Source organism: Pelodiscus sinensis, chromosome 5, assembly GCF_052426305.1.
Source record: "Pelodiscus sinensis isolate ZL-2025 chromosome 5, ASM5242630v1, whole genome shotgun sequence".
NCBI classification, from domain to species: domain Eukaryota; kingdom Metazoa; phylum Chordata; order Testudines; family Trionychidae; genus Pelodiscus; species Pelodiscus sinensis.
In genome coordinates, this window is record NC_143056.1 from 9542669 (window position 1) to 9562993 (window position 20325).

Consider the following 20325-nt stretch of genomic DNA (forward strand, 5'->3'; position numbering starts at 1 on the left):
ATTGAGGGGCTGAAAAGGGGTGTATGTTTCCAGTGCCTTTGCCCATGAAGTTTCTACTGGTTTGGAAGTTTGTACTGCTACTGATGGTATATCCCATTTGAAGCAAAGGGGATTTCTCTCAAACCAAATGGGAGCCCCATATTCTATGATATCAAGAGTCTGTACAAATTCCTGTCAGGAACGGGCAGCACCAGTCTTGAGGAGGGCTAGGAAGGGCTGTGCTGCTTCTCTCCAGTTGTCGTCTTAGCATCATAAATTCCCCTTGTGATATGAAGGGGATGCTCCACATGGCAAACTGCAGGGAAATATTATTTCTCCAAGTCCAAAGTGTAAACTGCTTGTTCTTGTGGACCCAGTTGTTGGGGGCAAGAGCTACTCAGTGACACAGCCTGAACTTGGAAAGTGGGGGGGAAAAATAATCCTGAAGCAGCATCCTCTGTCTTGTGCAAACTCTAGTTCATGGCAAAACGTCTCAGATGGGTCTCAATTATGAGTTTACATAGTGCAGCAGCAGGAGAAATTGAATGGGAAATGCTTACTTCTCTTGTCTACCATTTTAATAAGGTCATTTTCATATCTAAAGCCTGTGGGTGCACTACCAGGTTCGGGTTGCATGCTAAATTTAGGAAATCTCTTAACAGCTTAGTGCATGTGTATGTCTCAAACAGATTTTTTTTTTAAAAGTAGCTCCCAGTGTCTCCTTACTGGGGCAGAGTTACAAAATGCAGAATCATTTTGTCCCTTCTTATGTAATAGACCATTCTAATTGTGGCTCGAGCAGCTACTTATTTTTCCATCTTAAAATATGCCTGGGTTCAGTGCACTGTTCCCTCTAATCTTTTCCATCTATGGGAGGAATAATTTTATGTGTGCCAAAGAATGTGCAAATGTGCACCACCAATAGAAACAAAAAAACGACTTGTGGGCACTCTGCTAATCAGCTGGGCGGCATTTGAATTTCTCCGGAATGGCCACACAAGTGCCCTGCTTACAGGGAATGCTGGTTCAGTGAGTTGTAGCATGTCATTTTTAGGCGGGTATCAATTAGTTACTGTTTATATGTTCTAGTTTGCAGTTTTAGTTAAGCCAAATGGATGTGCTGGCTAGTCAGTTGTCATGTTCCATGACTAACATCTAAAAGACAGTATATATTATAGGTAGCATACTTCCATTTTTCATTGGTCTTCCTTCTGCTCCCCCTCCTCAAATTTTGGAACCTTTTCAACTTCAAATAAAACTTCCATGTGAAAGTCTATGGCCAAAGACTCTTTCGCTAAATATGAGATAATCAGTAACTGTTCTTAGTGTTACACAAAATAGCAGGCAAGTAAAGATTCACCTCATTGAGATTTGATGGACTAAATTTTTGACCTTCAGTGGTCTATCAAACATAAGAGCAAGTCTAAGGTGAGGGAATTTTGGAGATACTGATTGGGTGAGCATGGAAGGGATGTACCTGACCTCTGTTTATGGCCCTGTGCAGCTGCTAAAAAGAGGTTGGACAGTAAGCACAGGGAGAATGAAACTGAAAAGGAGTGACTCAAACGGCTGAAACTTCTGTTGAGCATTTTTAAAATATTTTCCAAAATCCTGAGTGTTCTCAGCCACCAAACTTAATTAATCTGAAGTTCAATTTAAGAGTACCAATCAATATAGGTTAAAAAACAAGCCCCTCCCCCCCAGCCCTGATTTATAAAACATTGGGAAAAGCAAGCATTTGGACTAGGGGGAGATTTAGCTCAGCCTTTTGGAAACACGGGTGTGCACATTTGAGGTCACCTACACTGTTTCAGGCCCATACAGAGGAATTTCTGGGTGTGCGCGTGCGCGCGCGGGTTTTTTTCATAAATGTGGACGGCAAGGGTGTGACTGCATTCCCCATGGCCCGCCAAGTAAGCAGGGAAATCAGCCCCAGCCTTCCTCCGGCTGGCCAGAGCATGGAGAAGGGAGGCTCGGGCAGCACACTGCTCCTGCCATCCCTGGTCCACTGGCATGCTTATTTGGGGGACCATGGGGGTGCTTTTGCACCCCCCCCCCCACGTACGGGCTTGAGTCTTTTCAGTTTGCCCCAGTTGTGACTCATAAAGAAACTTATCAGGGGTTAAGGGTAGGTTTTTTTCATCCAATAGGGTCCGTCCTTCAGTCGTTTGGTCTGTAGAAATGTCACCGTTTCCTGACTGGACATGACATCATAGAGATGGCCATTCCTGGTCTTGATTAAGATTGTCTGCTGCCAGTACAGACCCTGTCTCTAGAGAGTTCCTATATACAGATATTTTGAGAGTGCGTCATGAATGGATAATACTTAGTTCTGCCATGAGCCCAGGGGACTGGACTAGGTGGCCTTGAGGTCTCTTCCTTTCCCGTGGTTCTGTGAAATGGAGGCAGTAACATGCAGCACACAGAACAAAGGTTAATGTGGTGGAAAACCGCCTCTGTTAGACTGGTATGTATGAAACCAATGCTCAGTGGTTTGTATCTTTCCAACAAAAACTACAAGGACAGTCTCTTGCCCCAGTTTATGATGGCTGGACCATAGGCAATATAGGTTTCTTAAAGTCTTCTATGGATGGCTGGGGTAAGGCCATTCTAGCCATGCTATAGGTTTTTCAGATTTGGTGTTCGGAGCCTTTAGCTTAGGCCTTGGTCAATGAATGTACACTCCTGTATTGCTTTCCCTTATCTTCCCTTAGGAAAACAAACAAGAGGACTGTGAAGAGGGAAATTGCAATGTGAAAGTTGCTGCACAAAGCCGTATTTTACATGTGTGTCCTGTAAAATATGTAAGAGGAGTAACTTGGTTCAGGCTAATGCTGTGGGAATATATCTTAATTTGGAGAATTTCCTTAAACTTTGGAAACTTTTTACTCAGCACACTTTAAATCAAAGGTCAGGAAATGGAAAATTCAGAGTTTCAGGCGCATTAACTCTGCCATATCACGTCGCCTGAAGCTTCTGTCACTTTCGTATCTAAGTACCTTGCTGTTGTATAGAATGTGCAAAATGTAGCTCACTGTTGTATAGAATATGCAAAATGTAAGGGCAGTGATACATTGGAAAAGCTAAACGCTAGAGTTTTTGTAAACTCTCAAGTTCAAAATCCTTCAGACACAAACTTGCTCATATTCCAAGTAAAAACTCCTTTCTTGACTGCAAGCCGTGCAGATGCAATCTGGGAGAAGGCCAAGATATCTCTCTTCTGGCTTGTTTCTGTATTGTCAGGGGGGAAAAAAAATTACAGTCCAAATTCTGCTCTTGGTTATAGCTATATAATTCCTTTAAATAGGTTTCATAGTGTCACAGAAGATAAAATTTGATCCAGCAATCAGAATTTAATTAACAAATATGTCCATACAGGATGCAGAAGAGCATTAAACTCAGGTTGCCAAATGTGTGGCTCTGCAGTATGTTATGTTTAAAGTTGAAGTGTAGCAAAACTTCTTATTTCTTTTGATGACAGTCCCCCCCACAGGAATCTGATCTGTAGAGTAAGGTGCCATTTGTTTTACATTGGCCTAAATTGGAGTAGAACAATTTATGTGCTTCACAAGAAAAATGGGCATAATCAATAATACATAATACAGCTTACACAAGTTCCTGGAACACTATTTCCTGAATTCTGATGATAGGGTATTAACTGCATCCAGATGGTTATTTTTGTTTGTAACTTCCTAGATTTGTGTGGGCAGGGGAAGTGTGTGGACTAGAGGGTAGGAAGAAAAAATTGAGTGTTGACAAGCTTTTCCATCAGACATTTAAATTCCTATATCAGTAATCCTGTTGTGATAGATGCACTGCATAAATTAAGGTTCACCTGTTGACTGAGGGAGGCGTTCTGCTTATGAAGAATATGCTGTCTTCAGATAGTCCATATCTTAAACCAAAACACATCTTTAAAAACTTAGCAAAGACATGAGTAAATGACAGTTGGGTTTTGAACTCTGGGTGTGGTCCAACATTTCTAACCACCAGAATGGTCTTACCTCTGACAGTTCAAATGGCAGCAGGAATTTTGATCTGGCTGTCCTGGTCTCCAAGAGTTTTCAGCCCCAAAGGTGAATGTTCCAAGAGTTGGGTCTGAAAATGGGGTTAAAACAGACCGTTTTGCTGATAACTGCTATGTAGTAGGGAATTTTAAAACAGATGCTTGCTGCATTAATCCATGCTGTTGGTAGTGACTGACTTGTTAATTCAATAATTCCATTTCCCTCCTTGTAGGAAAATCCAAATCTCTCTGCTACTCTCTATTTGTGGGCTAAATTTCTTTAAACTGCAAGTTGCTTCAGTAAATCATGTGATAGGATCTAGGCTAGGTCTAATACGCTGCTCAGTCTTAATTGTGATGCTCTTCATTTGAAACTGTTCTTCTTAATTACTGTCTAAAGTTTTGTCTCCCGCTAATAGCTTGGTTGGTAGGTGAGTCACATCTTCGTTAGTACTTCAGATAGCTGGAGCATTGCTCTTTCTGTGGAGCATTGCTGTCAGTTACTCGTTTCATAGACTGCTGTGTAACAAGAGGATCATTGAGTCATGGAAAGGTTAACAAAGCACTTTTTTGTCAGCTGCCCAATCTTTTTGTGTAGTTGTGTGAACAGTAGGCTGAATAGAAATAATGGAAAAATCTTGTTGCTGAAATGACCAGGGACAGCACGTTGTATTGCTAGAGTGAAGATCTCCTTGGGCATCTGGGTATCTGGCTGGGAAGCTAGATAGACAATGCTTTTGATTCGTACAAACGAATACATAGTGGTCTCGCAGTAGAAACTTTCACATTTAATAGTGTCAGCAGCTGTCTGGTACTGAACCCTCACAATTAATCTTGTTGTTGTAGCTTCTAGTTCAGCTTTAGCCCCCCCCCGCCCCGCTTAAATAATAACATGTTTTTGGCTCCCTACATGAACTAATAGGAGGAGAGTGAACTTGTAATTCTTAATTATGAAGCATTGGAACACTCAATCAAACATAGGAAACATTCCAGCACCTCTTCTAGAGACAGCATGATGTTTTCATGCAGTGGTATTGGAACATCCAGAGAGATGAACATAGTAAACTCTGTGTGTGCAGTCATGGCAAGAGACCGCTAGATTAAAGCGGTCAATCTGGTGTTTGGTGGTGGGGGTTCAAAAGGAGTTTTGACTTAAAAATATTTGTTTTGCTGTAGCCCCTGGAGGCTTCCACCCTGCTGTGGAAAAGCATTGTAAAAACCTCTGTCAGACAGTTTTTGCTCCAAAGAGTTTATAACAGTAGTGCACATGGGGCCCACAAGGTATTTTATTTACCGTTGTCCACATGCCAGATGCTCCTGGTTTTCATTCGCATAGTTTTTTTTTCCTACCGGTATAAAAAATGAAACACACTTAAATTAAGGGCACGTGAAGGGAGGGGCATGCGGATTGCACACAACACTGAGGGAGCTGTGCACTTCCTCTGCATCCTAAGTGCTGCTATAGTTCAGTTGGCACACCTTGCAAATTCTAGGGACGCAAGCCTAGTTAGTTAAAATACCTTATCCCGACCGTCTTGGTTACGACAGTCTTGTGACCCAGTGAGATGGAGGGTCACTCATGGAGCCCACTGACTAGCCTAGGCTGCCTGTCACTGGTTTATAAGCATAAGACAAAACAGCTGGATGCAATAAAGATGAGAAGCTCCAGGTAGTAATGAGGTGACTTATTATCAAGCATATCAGCTGCTTAGCTGTTGCTAAGTTGATTGTAGCCTCACGGCTCAGTAACTTTAAGGAAGGATTTAAAGGAGGTCAGTGCTTTGTGGGGTCCTGTTGGGAACGCCATGCATAAAGTGTGGGAGGAGAGGTTGTCTTGTCAGAGTGAAATGAGACTTTTCTTAACTGAGAACAAACTGCACTCCAGGGCCCCAGGATATATGTGTAGATGCCAAGTGTTGGTAACTGAATTACAGTCTAGGTGAGAGAATTCTCTCTCCCTCCTTGGAGATGGCCTCTGCGTGTTTGTGCTTGGCTGAGGCTCCTTCCTTCCCTTTATTTCCCCACCTCCCAATTAGATAGTGAGAGTGCCTTCCTGGAGTACAGATACCAAGAGGTGGGATGATTACTAGTTGGTGCCGAGAGGAAGGTAACACGAGAAGCGAAGATGCTCAGTTTCTAGCACTTGCTTGAATGTGTCCTATTATGCCATTCAGATGAGCAGAAGCCCCGTGGGGCTCCTCTAAATGCTTTTCCAAGCTCAAGCTTGTCTGGTATGATGCACTTTGTTCTGTGCCTGAGCACGGAGTGAGCCTGTCCTCTTGAGAGGCCCTCTAAGTCTGGCCCTGGTACTTGTTTTCTGATCAGGGCTCTCTTCCTATGCAGACCTGTCTTTTTCTTCTGATACAGATGCCTTTTGGCAGGGTAGGAAGGGGGAGTGGAAGCAGATGGTGCTGGAATTGGGGGCTCATCACTGGAAGATTGTTTAGCTGAGTTCCTGGGCTGCTTTAGTGCTGAGGAGTTTGGCTTACTGGCGTGAGTCAGTGGTACTGTGTAGTCAGCGGGGCCTCTTCCCACATAACCGGCTAGTGCTCCCATGGTGACATCCTTAACATCCGTGTCTCAGTGTGAGGCATGTAGTTAAGGAGATACCTCTCAGTACCAGTCTTCCCTAAGATCCAGGTGCTCAGGGCTTGACTTCACTTACTCCAAGACTGATGCTCCGGAGAGCGATCTCCCGGGTTTGATTTAGTGAGTCTAGTAAGGACTAGCGATGTAAATCCCAGTTAATCTGTTAACCGATTAATCAAGCTCCTGTTGCCAGCCCCCTCATGCAGGGGTGCACCTGGCAGCAGGAGGCCTGCACGTGTGTGGGGCGTGCACGGCTTGTGCTCCTGGCTGCTGTGGCGGGGTCCCCTGCATGGTGAATCTCAGTGGGACTGGAGCAGCCTGCTGCCTGTAGTGGGCTGCTCCTGGGTACTGGGTAACTGGTTACCCTTTCACATCTCTTGTAAGGATGCGCTAAATCAACTACTGATGGCACCCTTGTCGACCCCGGTATTCCACTGGGTTGTAAGGAGTAAGGGACTTTGATGGGAGAGTTTCTCCCATTGACCTCCTGTAGTGGGTATGCTGCAGAAATTCGACCCAAGGTACCTCGACTCCAGCTATGCATCTTAGGATGACTTTTTCCAGTCGTGCAGACCTGGCCTTAATTGACGTTGGGGGATCTCTAGGAAGGTAGAGCTGACTCTGAACAGTGCTTAGCTAACCTGTTTATTGCACTGTTGGAAGAATTCAGTCTGGTGCTAGAGAAACAGAAAAGCAAGTTCGGTCACCTTTTAGTGCTTTCCCAAAGTTTACCCAGTCATCGTAGGTGATTGCTTTTTGTTCATATGTGATAGAACTGCATAGATGTTGGAATATTCATTGCATGCATCATCCTAGGTGGAGTTATTTTTATTATTTTATTTAAAACATTTTTACCCTGCTTCTCTATTTAAAATATTCGAGGTAGCTTATAATAATTTTTTAAAAATACAATAAATGTATATAAAGTAAAATACAAGATGTACAAAAACACCCCAAAAAACCCTGCTAAAAACACCTCAAGAGGAGAGACACTCCCCCTCCCCAAACACCAATAAAAGCACAAGTAAAAAGTTAAAATACATATTATTTTTTCTTTTTCCTTGTACCAAAATATATTAACTTGCAGCTTTGTAGATTAGTCATTTCTTTTCTCCTTGTTCCTTTCAAACTAGGATATAAAGGACTGCATGCATGCTTTTAAACTTAGACTCTAGCTATACAAAGGTTTTACTTAACCTGAGAAGAGGCCTAGCAAGCTTGAATTCTTAACTTGCAAGGTCATTTTACTGTTCTTTTATCAGGGCTGAAAGTGAGATGGCTATTTGCATGCCTATAAAGTATAAACTTATGAGTAGTGTAGTTACCCAACCTTATTTTCAACAGTGATCATACTGAACATGTATTTCCTATGAGATTTGGCAGCAGTTCTGAAACAAGCATTTGCTTTGTTTAGGCCCCGTCTTCACAATCTTCTGGCATTAGATTTAGTGGGTCTAGTTAAGACCCACTAAATCAAATGCTGAGGGCAGCTCTGGTTGGCGCCAGTAATCCTGGCAGTCGTGAGGAGTAAGGGACGCTGACAGGAGCATTTGCTGCCATAGCTGGAGTTGCATACCATAACCTGATTTTCCAGGCCTAGTGTAGACCTGGCCTAAATGTTAGGTATAGCACTTCTGGGCATGTCTGCTTTACATATTTTGCTGATAATCTTGTTAAACCCCATATTTTATTCAAAGCTGTTGGTCATCTCTCCCTTAATTCCTCCCTCCCCCCTCCAAAAAAAAAGACAAGGATTGTACATGTCTGTCTGTAGCATAAGTGCAAACTGCTTAAAAGGATGATATTTTGATTTTTTGTAGAGTCAGGCATGCTGTCACTGTTGGCCTGGTTGGCGCTCCTTTGGTCAGAGGTGTTTAGGGGAAAATGCCAGCAACCCAACCCTGGGTAAATGTGCCCTTAGCCATAGAGCTGGCATGAACATGGCTCTGAGTAACTTATTAACGTCTGCAAGGTCAAGTATAACCTTTGGTTTTCTACTTCTTTTGGCTGTTGACAATCACCAGGACTTCAGTCTTACTGCCGCAGCAGTAAGACAATTTCTTTTCGGGATTGGCAATCTCTTGTCTTGCCCCTGGGGTGAAGCTCCTCAGGTCAAATAATAGAGGTACAAACTTGTATTTCATGTCCTTGCAAATAGACTCCTGGTGATTGGCCCAAGAACAACACAGGACCAAAACGCTCCAAAGCTCTATTTTAAAGCCAAGTTGATTATCTAATTGAGAGAGTAAGCTCCATCAAATATAAGTGGCTAAAGGAAGTCTTCTGTAAGTATGTGGAACCTTATTAGTTGCCTTAGTGAGATATTGGTATGATTGTCAGTAAAGAACTGCATCCTTAACCAAAATAGTTTTGCTAGTACAAAAACTGTAAGATCAAAACTTAGATGTGCAATACTCAGCATCTTGTCTATAGAGACTTTCAGGCCGTGTAAGAGAAGCCTTGCAGTGATCTGTGGGGCAGCTCTGAAAAGAGAATCATGTCCTAAGTATGTATTGATACAGTTGACCACAATTGCTCTAAAAAGGCCATTTTGTGTGTGTATCTTGGTTTTAAACATATGTACATTATTTTTGTGTGTGATTACCAATCACAGTAACTTGGGGTTCAGTCAGTTTCACTTACACCAATTTCTTTTTAAAATTTCAGACTGCTCTTCCAAATAAGAACACACTGATGGTTTTCAGAAGTGCTCTGCATCTGCAGCTCCCATTGACTTCATCTGGAGTTGTGGATGGATCACATTTTTTAATATTAAACCCGAGAGCGCTGAATCCAGTTATTTCTGGCACTCATTTCAGAGTTGGAGCAGAAATTAGACCACTCCCAGATACCGGAGTACATACAGCAGGTAAAACTGCGTGCTGTTCAGATTTGTTCTAATCGAAACACATCTTTGGCTATAAATCAAATAGCTTTTATTTTAGCATCGCGTCCCGCCTGAACGTGAAACTTTGTGGAGTGTCTCTTTTACATAAGGACCCTTGGAAGCAAGTTTTTGTTTTACTTTCAAAATTGAAACTAATGGGTATGTTGAAAACATGTTGTAAGAAACATAAACAACACGCCCTAAACAAAATTACAGAAGCTGTTGAGTTGCACGGGACTATTGTAACAGTCAGTGTGGTACTTTAAAATGCCAAGAAAGCTAAACTGACTGTAGTTCAACTCTAAAGACTGACTGACTGACTGTAAAGAGGTCACCTTCTTACTCAGCAAATCTGCCCTCTGTACTGTGTATCTGACTGCAGTGAAGAAGAATTTTTTTTTTTTTTTTTTTTTTTTTTTTTTTTTTTTTTACAGCTTCCTTCCCCTGCAGCAGCAACAAAGCTCTGGGAGAGAGAACTGAATTCTTTTCAGACTTGCACGTCAACAGAATTGTTAATGAGGCTTTTTAAAATTAAGCCCTCAGTTACACGGCATCTGTGCAGCTTTAGTTGGGGATATTTTAGCCTTCAATTGTTGCTTGAAAAGGCGCTCAAACTGCAGTCCTGTTAGGATTTGGGAAGTGGGGGGCTGGTAGAGTTGTCAGGTGTCCGGTTTTTGCATCTTTTGTCCGGTAAATCTCCCTCCTCCCCCCCCCCCCCCGAAAATACCGGACATGTAAAATGGGTGGAAGGCTGGCGGGGACATCTTTCCCCTGCCACGTCTGGTGGGGCTTGGGGGAGCAGGGAGTGTGGGGAATTTAAAGGTGCGGTGACCTTTCTTCCCCCTACTCCCTTTTTTTTTTTTTTCCCTCAACCAATTTTTCCCCCTGCTATGTTCGGGATTTTTTGCAAACATATCTGGCAACCCTGGTGGTGGTGGGGGAGGCTCAAATCAAGGATATCAGTTTTCACAGTGAATTTGTTTTGTGTTAAAATTGGATGCACTCTCGGCTCAGTCCTTCAGGAGAGGGTGTGAAGGCAGGTGAGAGCTCACAGGAGAAACCTGGTATATTTTGAGAATGAAGCATCATTTTCCAGTACCTCTTCAGCCTTGCAGTGTGCTGGATTGAAGAGCAGATGAATATGGATTTGCTTCTCAACTCCCTTGTTTGCTATGAGTCTATGAAAGGCAAACAATTTAATCTGAAGACCACCCATTTAAGTCTTAGGTGTTAAAGGTCTCTAGAGGAGTTTGTTAGTTTGGAATTTTGGAATTCAGGCAGGAGGGGTTCCCGGAAGTGTCTGAAATAAAGGGGGGTAGGAGTGTGACACATGGCGCTCATGGGAGAATGGAGGCATGCAAGGGGAGTCTCCTGGTGGGTGCAGTGTGCTTGGTCTGTAAAAGCTATGAAGTGTGGTTAACAGGACTGAAGAGATAACAAAAGGGTAGCGCTCAAGTCATGGGAAAAGGATGTGAAACATATTTCAGGAGTGTTGGACAGCAGCATCCTTCTTAAAGCTAAGATGGCATATCATGACTGTGATACTATGACTGCTATGCGAGTCAAATTTTTTAGTCGCCTGGTTTTGTCCTTTGTCCTCCTCCTCCTCCCAACTCTTTCTGTCACTAACATTATAAAATGGCTTGTTGGATTTACAATATTCATAGAAGGGGAACTGTATGAGGTGGACTCTTAGATTTTGGTATCTATTTTATTTAATTTTTCCAGGAATTTAATCAGTGTTTATTACCACTACAACAAAATCAGGTGAAAAATCAATGCAAAAACCAGTGCTTTTTTTTATGATGCTATGCACCAGTACGGCATACCATCACCTCTTTTGGGAGCACTCACTGCTTTCCCCCAGCACAGCCCCCAGCTGGCCCTAGGAGCACCTGCAGTGCGCTGGACAGAAGCCCACTTGGGACACATGGCAATCAAAGGGTCCCATGACTGCATTTCGGCCTTGACGTTTTTGTTTGTTTTTTTTTGCTTGACAATCTTTCCTGGCTTTTTTTGCTTGACAATTTTGCCCTAGTTACCGGCCCCTTTTTCTTTTTACAAAAAAAGCACTGGCAAAACCTATTAATTTTTCCTGAGTAAATTTCAGGGTTTGTTTTGGTGAACTGAAGGATGAAAAAATGTACAGTAGATTAATGCTTTGATGAATGGAATTCAGTGAGGCTTACTACAGGCCTAAAAACTCAAAACTTTCTGAGTTAAAGAAAGCAATGTGTTTGCAATCCCCAAATAAGACTTTTCATTTGTATAAACAGATTACTGTTGTAAACTTAGAACTATTAGCCCTATACTTACATTTAATAATCGAGCCACACCATTTGTAGCAAATAACACTTGAATTCACCCTTTTCTTCTCCTATTTTTTGTTAAAACTTTTGAATACTTTGATCTGAAACATTCTGATACAGGTTTTCATTTTCTTCCATTTTAGAGGGTTAAATCTTTAAACTGTTATCTGCTAACAGTTTTGATATGTATATGTGGTGGATGTGAGATTTATCAGTCCTTTCAGATATGCGTGCACTCTAGAGCTTATGTGTGTCTCGATTTATTGTGTATCATCTAGTCCAGTGGTTCTCAAACTTTTTGGCCCATGGCCCAACTTGCTCAGTGCAGACCTTTCTGTGGACCACTAGCCAACCATCTATGATGACAAGATAGTGGGTGCAGATGCAGTGTCTATCTGGGAGGTTGGGCGCAGGAGAAGGGTGAAGGGGGGGATGTCTTGGCAGGAAGTGGGCGTGGAATCTTGGTCTGAGAGGGATCGGGAGTGCTTACCTGGCTCTGTGCCTCCTGGAGCTTGCAGGCACCGCCCCCTGCTGCTACCATTGGCTGTGATTCTAACCAATGAAAACAGTGGGGAAAGGCTTCAGGAGAGTTTTCTGCACTGCCATTCCCCCAGCTGGGTGGAGGGGGGAGCAGCAGCTTGTGGAGCTGTTTTCTCCTCCTACCCCACAGTGAGAAGTCTGCACTGGTGCTCCAGCCTTGCCCGAGGGTGGGGTGGGGACGACACAGGGCTGGAGCATCAATGCAGGCTCCGCATTGCGGGAAGAGGTGAGCCCAAGCTTGAGGACCACCTGCAAGATGGTCATGGATCATGCTTTGAGACCCATTGTTCTAGTCTAATACATACCTTTCAACAGGCAGCTTTCCATGTACACACATAATAAACATCTCATGCACTGTATTGTATTTTCCTAGTAACAAGTTTTTTTTAAATATATATTTGAACACTGTAAAAGTAGAGTAAAAATTGGAAAAAAGAATGAATAATGTTTTTTTGTAAAACCTGGGATTTTTTTCAGTAAAAATCCACCTAAACTGAAAATGCAGGGGCTTATGCAGGAGGTTTAGGATTTTCTAAATACGAACGTTCAGTCAGAAATTGTCTACCTCTTTGTGTTATGTACGTAAACCTTCTTGAAATCTCAAAGACTTCAAGGCCAGAAGGAATCAGCCAGATACTTGGGAAAGAAATTTCTGTAATAACTCAGCTGTCCCTTCACCAGTCACTGGAGATATTTGCTGTTAGCAGCTGTAGATTGGCTATGTACCATCCCCACTATACGTTTGACAAGGTCAGGCTTGAAATGAGGGATGTTAAGTAGCTATTAATTTGCTAGTCAAGTAGTGGATGGAAATTCCATCAACTACAACTAGTTGTTAGGGAAAAGGCATTTACAGCTCTCACTTCCTGGTCTTAGCACAGCCACTTCCTCCCCAGCTCTGCACTCTTAAAGGGACAGAGGAGCCGGTGTGCAAAGATGCTGGCTCAGCTCTGGTCCCCCGCCGGGTCTCAGGACAACGGTCCCTGTGCTGCCACTCTGAATTCTGAAAGGGCCAGAGCAGCAGCAGCTGGTCCCAAGGGTTCTCTCTTAGCACAAGCTCCCCTCAAGCCCCGTTGCCACTCAGCATTTTTAAAGGGACAGAGCAGTGGTTGCTGCTTAAGCTGCTGCTGCTCTGTCCCTTTAAAAATGCAGAGTGGCAGCGGGAGGGGTTGGGGTTGGGGAGCTTGTGCGGAGACCCACTGGACTGGCTGCTGCTGCGCTGTCACTTTCAGAATGCAGAGTCGCTGGGTGGGGTGGGGTGGGGATGTTGTCCTGAGACCCTGCAGGGGACTGGAGATTGAGCCAACATCTTTGCACACCGACTCCTCTCTGTCCCTTTAAGAGTGCAGAGCAGGGGAGAGAATCGAGTGGTCGATGGTGTTACCTGGTAAGCTCCTGCTTATTGGGTAGTCGACTATTCGTTCATATCCCTACTTGAAACCCGTTAGGTTTTTTTGTCCTCACTGCTCCCCTTGATAGGCTGTTGCAGAACTTCACTCCTCTGATTTTTGAAAACCTTCATCTAATTTCAAATTTTTCCTGAGCTGATATGAAGGGACTTGAATTGAGTTCTCAGTGTGGAGTCCTTCCGCCCCTTCCTTGCTCCTGATTTTCTAATAGTAACTTGGCACTGTGGACAGAGGATGTGGTGAAGGCCAGACTTTAACAGGGTTTGAAAAAGAGCTAGATAGATTCATGGAGGTTAGGTCCATCAATGGCTATTAGCCAGGATGGGTCGGAATGGTGTCCCTAGCCTCTGTTTGTCAGAAACTGCGAATGGGTGATGGGATGGATCACTTGATGATTCCCTGTTCTGTTCATTCCCTTTGGGCCACTGTCAGAAGACAGGACGCTGGGGTAGATAGACCTTTGGTCTGACCCAGTATGGCCGTTGTTATGGTAAGGAAATTCTGTTGGGTGGGGTAAGCAGGCTGAGGGCCAAATCTGAACCGCCAGATGCTTTGGAATGAGCCCTGAGATCTTTTTATTTACATATTTTTAAAAATCATCTCTGGAGTCTGGACCGTGACAAAACAGACTACCCTGCTGCAGATTTTTCATGGTTGCTGGCAGTCCCCCTTTACAAAAGTAAGGTCATTCATATGATCTTGTGGGTATAACTATAGGCATCTAATGCTCCTGGCTGATTAAGACCTTCAGTCCTCCGTACTACAACCTCATTACTGTAGTGTGTGTGTCTGTGTGTCCTTTCTGTAAGTAGATGGTTAAAAGACCTTTGCTGAAATGAAAGAAAGTTTTGTGGAATTTAATTAATTAGTAATGCAAAACAACAGTGTAGCCCAACGGATGGCAGAAACAATGGTATGTTTGGAATGGAAAATATTTACCTACTGGGTATTTGCAGTGCTAAGATTGTGTGCAGCAAATGGTTTAATTGGATCAGTTTAATCAAGGGCAGAAAGAGTTATTTACGATGCTTGCTTTTTCCTCCTTGTTTTTCTTATGTTTGTCTGTCTGTCATTGCCCTTTGCTTTAAAACACCAGCTATGCTATGTTGAGTCACTTTTTAAACATGTTCTGTTAAGGCTTCTAGCTTTCCTAGACATCAAGGGTTAAGTCTAAGTTTAGGAGTCTGAGACTAATGTATGATCTGTACAGTATCAGGTGTGCTGTAACACTTAACTGATTGCGTTTGTGGTAGATTTATCAAATTTCTCTTCCAGAGACTTTTCTAGTTTCAGGAGTACTCATACAAACGGGGTAAATATTATGGATACTCCCTTTAAATGGTATTTTGTGCACACAGTTATTTGTGTACAGTAGATTTATTTCAATATTTTTATCAAAGCTGATGCAGTAGTTCACTGTTGTTGATTTGTACAGTTTAAGGTGACCTGGACAATTATTTCTACAGTTTGTGCCTTTTTGCTGCTTTTTGATTGTGTAAAGATGAAAGGCGTTTGTAATGTGTCGTCTCCTCTCCCCCCCCCCCCCTCCATTCTTGGCCAAGACCTCGTCTGCACTAGAAAATTAGGTCAGCTGGGGGTATGAAAATTCCATGCCCTTGAGCTGCATAGTTAAGCTGACTAAGTGTCCGTGTAGACACTGCTGGAATTCTTTTTGACCTAGCTGTTGCCTCCTGGGGAGGTGGTTTGCCAACTGACAGGAGAATCCAGTGCTGCTGTAGCATTTTAAGGAGAAATAGCAGGACTGTAAAAGTCGGTTTTATTGGGACAGTGTGAAGCTACATTTAGTGTGAGTGTTAAAGAGCTTAATTGAAGGCCTGAGGTGTGGAATTTTTAACATTCTGTATGAAGGATGTCTTTGTTAATTAGCCAGTGAAGTTAGCTAGGTGGTGGTGTTTTTGTGATGGTAACAAGTTCTAAATAGTCTGACTAAAACCCCTTCCTGTTCTAAGGGACTAAACATCTATTGATTACACCAGTGGTTCCGGACTGCTGTACCTTGTTTCAAAGTCTGATTTGTCTTGCTTGCCCCATGTTTCACCCCACTTAAACTACCTGCTTAGAAAATCAGACCGAATTATAGACGTGTCACAGCACGCGGTTACTGGAAGATTGCTTGCTTCTCATTTTTACCATGTAATTATAACATGAATTGATTGCAATATAAATACCGTATTTACAGTTCAGTGTGATACTTGAAAGCATTTTTCACTGGTGAGCCTTGTTTGATGCATTTACCTTAGTTCTGTGGGGCCCCAGGCGGTGGCTTGGCTTGCAGGTCAAGCATTAGGGAGTAACATTTGGGAGCCCTCTAAAACTGTCCTATGACTCCCTACCCTGGAATTCAGCCCCCAGGTTGAGAAACCGTGATCTAGATCAAGGGTTTTCCAACTCTAGGTCATGGCTGGTAAGGGCAAGTTGCTAGCTGGCTGTGAGACGCTTTGTTTACCTGCACCTCCACAGGTAAGCAAAGTGCCTCAGGGTAATCAAAGCATCTTGCGGCCAGCTAGTGGCTTGCCCTTACAAGCTGCAACCCAGAGTTGTAAAGCCCTTGATCTAGATGAGTGCCTCCTGGAAGACTTTTGTGTACTTACTTCTGTGTAAGTACATCCCTGGTGGAAGAACTAGTGGTTTCTACCACACCAGCTCCTTGGACAGCAGCCTGTGCATGCTGTGAACGTTCACTGGACAGGATGTGTGCATGCTGTGAACGTTCTCAAAGCATCCATCTATTTATGCACTGAAAGCAGACAAAGCCAATCTCTTTTTTTTTTTTCTTTGCAAGATTCCTCTGTACTAATGCAACCATGCTGAACTGATAGAAACTTTGGCTAATTTGGGTACTTATTCGTTGCCATACTGTCTGACCGCCTGATAATCTTCCGTGGATTTAGCCTCCTGGCATGCTTCTGAGGTTGTAGACGGGGAACTTAAGCACAGAGACTTGGGTCTTGTCTACATTTGAAATGCTACAGTGACAGTCCCAGTGTTGCTGGTGTGCTGCAGTAGCGCTTCAGTGTGGAGAATCCTTGTTGTCGGGGTATCATTCCTCCCCTGAAAAGATGGTAGCAAGTTGATGGAAAAATTCATCTGATCAAATTCAGCTGCCTATGTGGGAGGAACTTGGGTTGGCTTAAGGATGCCAATTGGGGATGGATTTTTCCTGCCCCTCAGTGATGTAGCCATGCTGACCTAATTTTGTAGTGCAGATTGGGCCCCTGCAATTTGTCCAGTGTATCAAAGGAAGTCTATAGCAGCACAGGGAACTGAACTTGAATTTCTCAAGTCCTGGGGCTGGGGCGCTCGGCCCTGGGAAGTCTGACACATGTAGGCCCCTGAGGTCTATGCTTGTTTTAAAAACTTACAGTAGAATATAGTTAAGGAAAAGGAATTTAGAATTTTTAGAAAGATGCAATGTGACTGTTAAGGCTACAGCACCTTAAATCACAGGTTTCCTGGGGATTTTGTCAAAGATTGTAATAGAAAGTTACTTTCAAAGGTTTCTCTTTGTGCAGTGTATGGCTGGCCACATACAGACATAATATATTATAACCAAACAATAACTTCTGTTCTGAATGGGTTGTCTGATCCGTTCCATTGACTGTACCTCTTTCATAGAATCATAGAATCATAGGACTGGAAGGGACCTCGAGAGGTCGTCGAGTCCAGCCCCCTGCCCTCAAGGCAGGACCAAGCTCCGTCTACACCATTCCTGACAGATGTCTGTCTAACCTGTTCTTAAATATCTCCAGAGAGGGAGATTCCACCACCTCCCTTGGCAATTTATTCCAATATTTGACCACCCTGACAGTTAGGAATTTTTTCCTAATGTCCAATCTAAACCTTCCTTGCTGCACTTTAAGCCCATTACTCCTTGTCATGTCCTCAGTAACCAAGAGGAACAAATTTTCTTCTTCCTCCTTGACACCCTTTTAGATATTTGAAAACCACTATCATATCCCCCCCCCCGCTATCATAGCCATAGGATTTGAAAATTGTTAAATTTCATGTTTTCAGCTTTTTAAACCTGACATTTCAGTGTTAGAATTGGTGGTTCCAACCCAATAGGAGGTGGGGGTGGACCACAAACCTGTTCTAGGGAAGTTGTGGGTTTGTCACCCTCTCTTCTGTGCTGCCTGCAGAGCTGGGTTCTGAAGGCAGCTACCACAGAGTTTCCTGCAGCCACAGGAGGTTCCAAGAGGGAGAGGTGGGTCGGGTCTCGGTTGTGCTGCTGGGAGCACCCCAGCTAGTCTGGATTGGCTTGGGTGGGACAAGGCTTGCTCTCTGCACAGCTGCAGAAAGCGCCCCTTCCTCCCCATCTGCTCCCCTATAGCTGCAGGAAAATACTTCCCCAGCCCCCACAGCTGCAGGAACCTTAGCCTGCTCCTCAGTCTCAGACAGTGTCCTGCTGTAGGAGGTGGCCCCTGGAGGTGGGTGGGGTCTGGTCTGGTTCTGCTCCCCCTCTCCTCGAGCAGTTTGCAGGGGAGGGACAAGTCCTGTCCTTCCCCTGCCCACTTGGAGCTAGGAAGCCCCTTCTGATGAGGCATTCCCAGCAAAAAGGAGACCTCCGATTTCACGGGAAAGGGCTCATTTCACCCTCTGTGATGCATTTTTCATGGCTGTGTTGTACTGATTTCACTGCATGGTTACATACTGCCCAAAGAGCACCTAGACATTGGCAAAATTTTGCACATCCAAGCTGATGCTCCTTTAAGTGCTGTGTCTCTTCAATCGCGGGGGCTGCTGGGCGACCAAGCTGCTGTGTCACTCAGCAAGAAGGTTCATGAACTCTCTTGGCAAAGTCTCCAGGAAAACCCTGATTAAAGGCTATAACCTTAATAAAATCTTACATTGTATCTCTTTAAAATTAAAATGAAATTCTTTTTCCTTAGCTATTTTCTACTATTAACTTTTAAACTGGCATAAAAATCTTAGGGGCTTGTGTGTGTCTTGAGACCCTGGAGTTCATAGTGAGCATAGTTTTAATATGCAGCGCTAAGCTAAGAATGACTCATGCATCAGCCAGATGGAGCTATAACTTATTTCTGTCATGCAGGGTATTAGTTGAGCTCCAAAGCTTAAAACTGATTGTATATCCATCTGAGAGTTATATTTCAGTGTAGAGAAACTTGAGTTCTAATTACACCAGTAGCTTTGAGGGCAGTGAAATGTAATGCAAAGTTAACTAACTTTCTTCCTAATCAGCAACCAGTTGCTAATAAACAATCACGTTAGATGTAGTGTTAGAAATGATGTAATTGGCTAAGCATTTTCTGTGGTGTTGGGCCAGTGCAGGTGAATAAAATAAATTTGGCGTGTTAATTCAATTAGGGGTGTTAAATATTGGTTAATTGAATAGTCAATTACCCCCCCCCCCCGAATTCTTATCCGTTACTCTATAGTCCCCAGGGGTGGGGCTGGCAGCCACTCTGACCCCACTCCCAAGGAGCCCCCTGCCAGTTCAAAAACCAGCTCCTCTTGTGGACCGGCTTCCTGTTGCCCTGTGCTGCTGCCCCTGATACAGCAGTCCCTGTCCGGGGAGGGGGCCTGAGCGCCTAGACCTGGCACAAGCCAGAACTGAGACGGGCTACCTGCCCGCCTAGCTCCTAATACACTTTAAATGCAGAGGTGCAGCAGGGGTAGGTCCCGGACCCGGTGGGAGCGAGGACTGAGCCGGGCTGCTTGCCAAGGTGCTAAAAAATACACTGGCAAGTAGGGTGGGGCTGCGGAAATTTGTGTAGTCTACAGCATTAACCCATAAGTTTTTGCTTATCGGTTAATCCACTACACTATTACATCCCTAAATTCTATGTGACAATAGTAGAGCTGCCTAAATTTTGGTAACTCAAGGCAGAATGCAGTTTGATTGCCTTTGCAGAAGGGCTAAAGGGGTGCCATCAAAAGTAAAAGGTGTAGAACTTGTTTGAGGAGTATTACAGCTCCTTTTTAGATGGATGAGGAAGGATTGTCAAATCCAACCCTGTTGATCAACTTAATAAACCAGAAGCTCAATTTTAACAAGCCTCTGCTGGAGTAGACATTTGATGGATGACATGTCAAAGTTTCGCAGCAATCCATGAAATATAAAGGTATGCTAGTTAAACTTCAGGACTTGTAATTGTGCTGCTGCTTAGCAGCGGGGCTACATGTTCAGTAATTGATTAGTGAGCTGTGTGTGTTTGCTGATGCTATGCCTTGCAGAGTGCCACAACCAGCTAATTATGTAGCTGAAGCTGATGTACCTTAATTTGAGTTTCCCCACTGCCCCCACAGCGGGAGGCAGTTGGGAGCAAATGCTCCCTTGGGCTGCTTCTTACTCCTCACAGGAACAGAAGTAGAGGCTGCTATTGGGGGTACCCTCTGAATTTGATTTAGCAGGTCTTTACTAGACCCACTAAATCGAACTCCAAAAGATCAATTGTGGATATGATCCCCTTAGTGAAGACATAGCCTTACTAAGGGCTGCACCCTGTCGTGTCTATTGCGATTCATAAAACTGCAGTTTGCAATCTCTTAGGACAAAGGATTAATTTTCAAAAAAGTAACCTTGTGCTGCTATAACTAGTCCAAAAAGAATAGAAGTGACCA

At 43.7% G+C, this 20325-nt stretch overlaps 1 protein-coding gene across 13 annotated transcripts in view; it reads left to right on the forward strand.

Moving 5' to 3' along the window:
* Positions 1–20325, forward strand: part of KTN1 (kinectin 1) — a 119556-nt gene that overhangs the window by 14102 nt on the left and 85129 nt on the right. For 11 of the 13 annotated variants that reach the window (XM_089778300.1, XM_089778295.1, XM_089778301.1 and 8 more), the window contains exon 2: positions 9242–9443. The exons of 1 other annotated variant lie outside the window; for it this stretch is intronic. The gene's annotated coding sequence lies outside the window, so the exon portion shown is untranslated. Of the gene's footprint in view, positions 1–8726; positions 8864–9241; positions 9444–20325 lie in introns of those variants that run through there. One more of the 13 variants, XM_089778297.1, reaches the window with a different exon arrangement.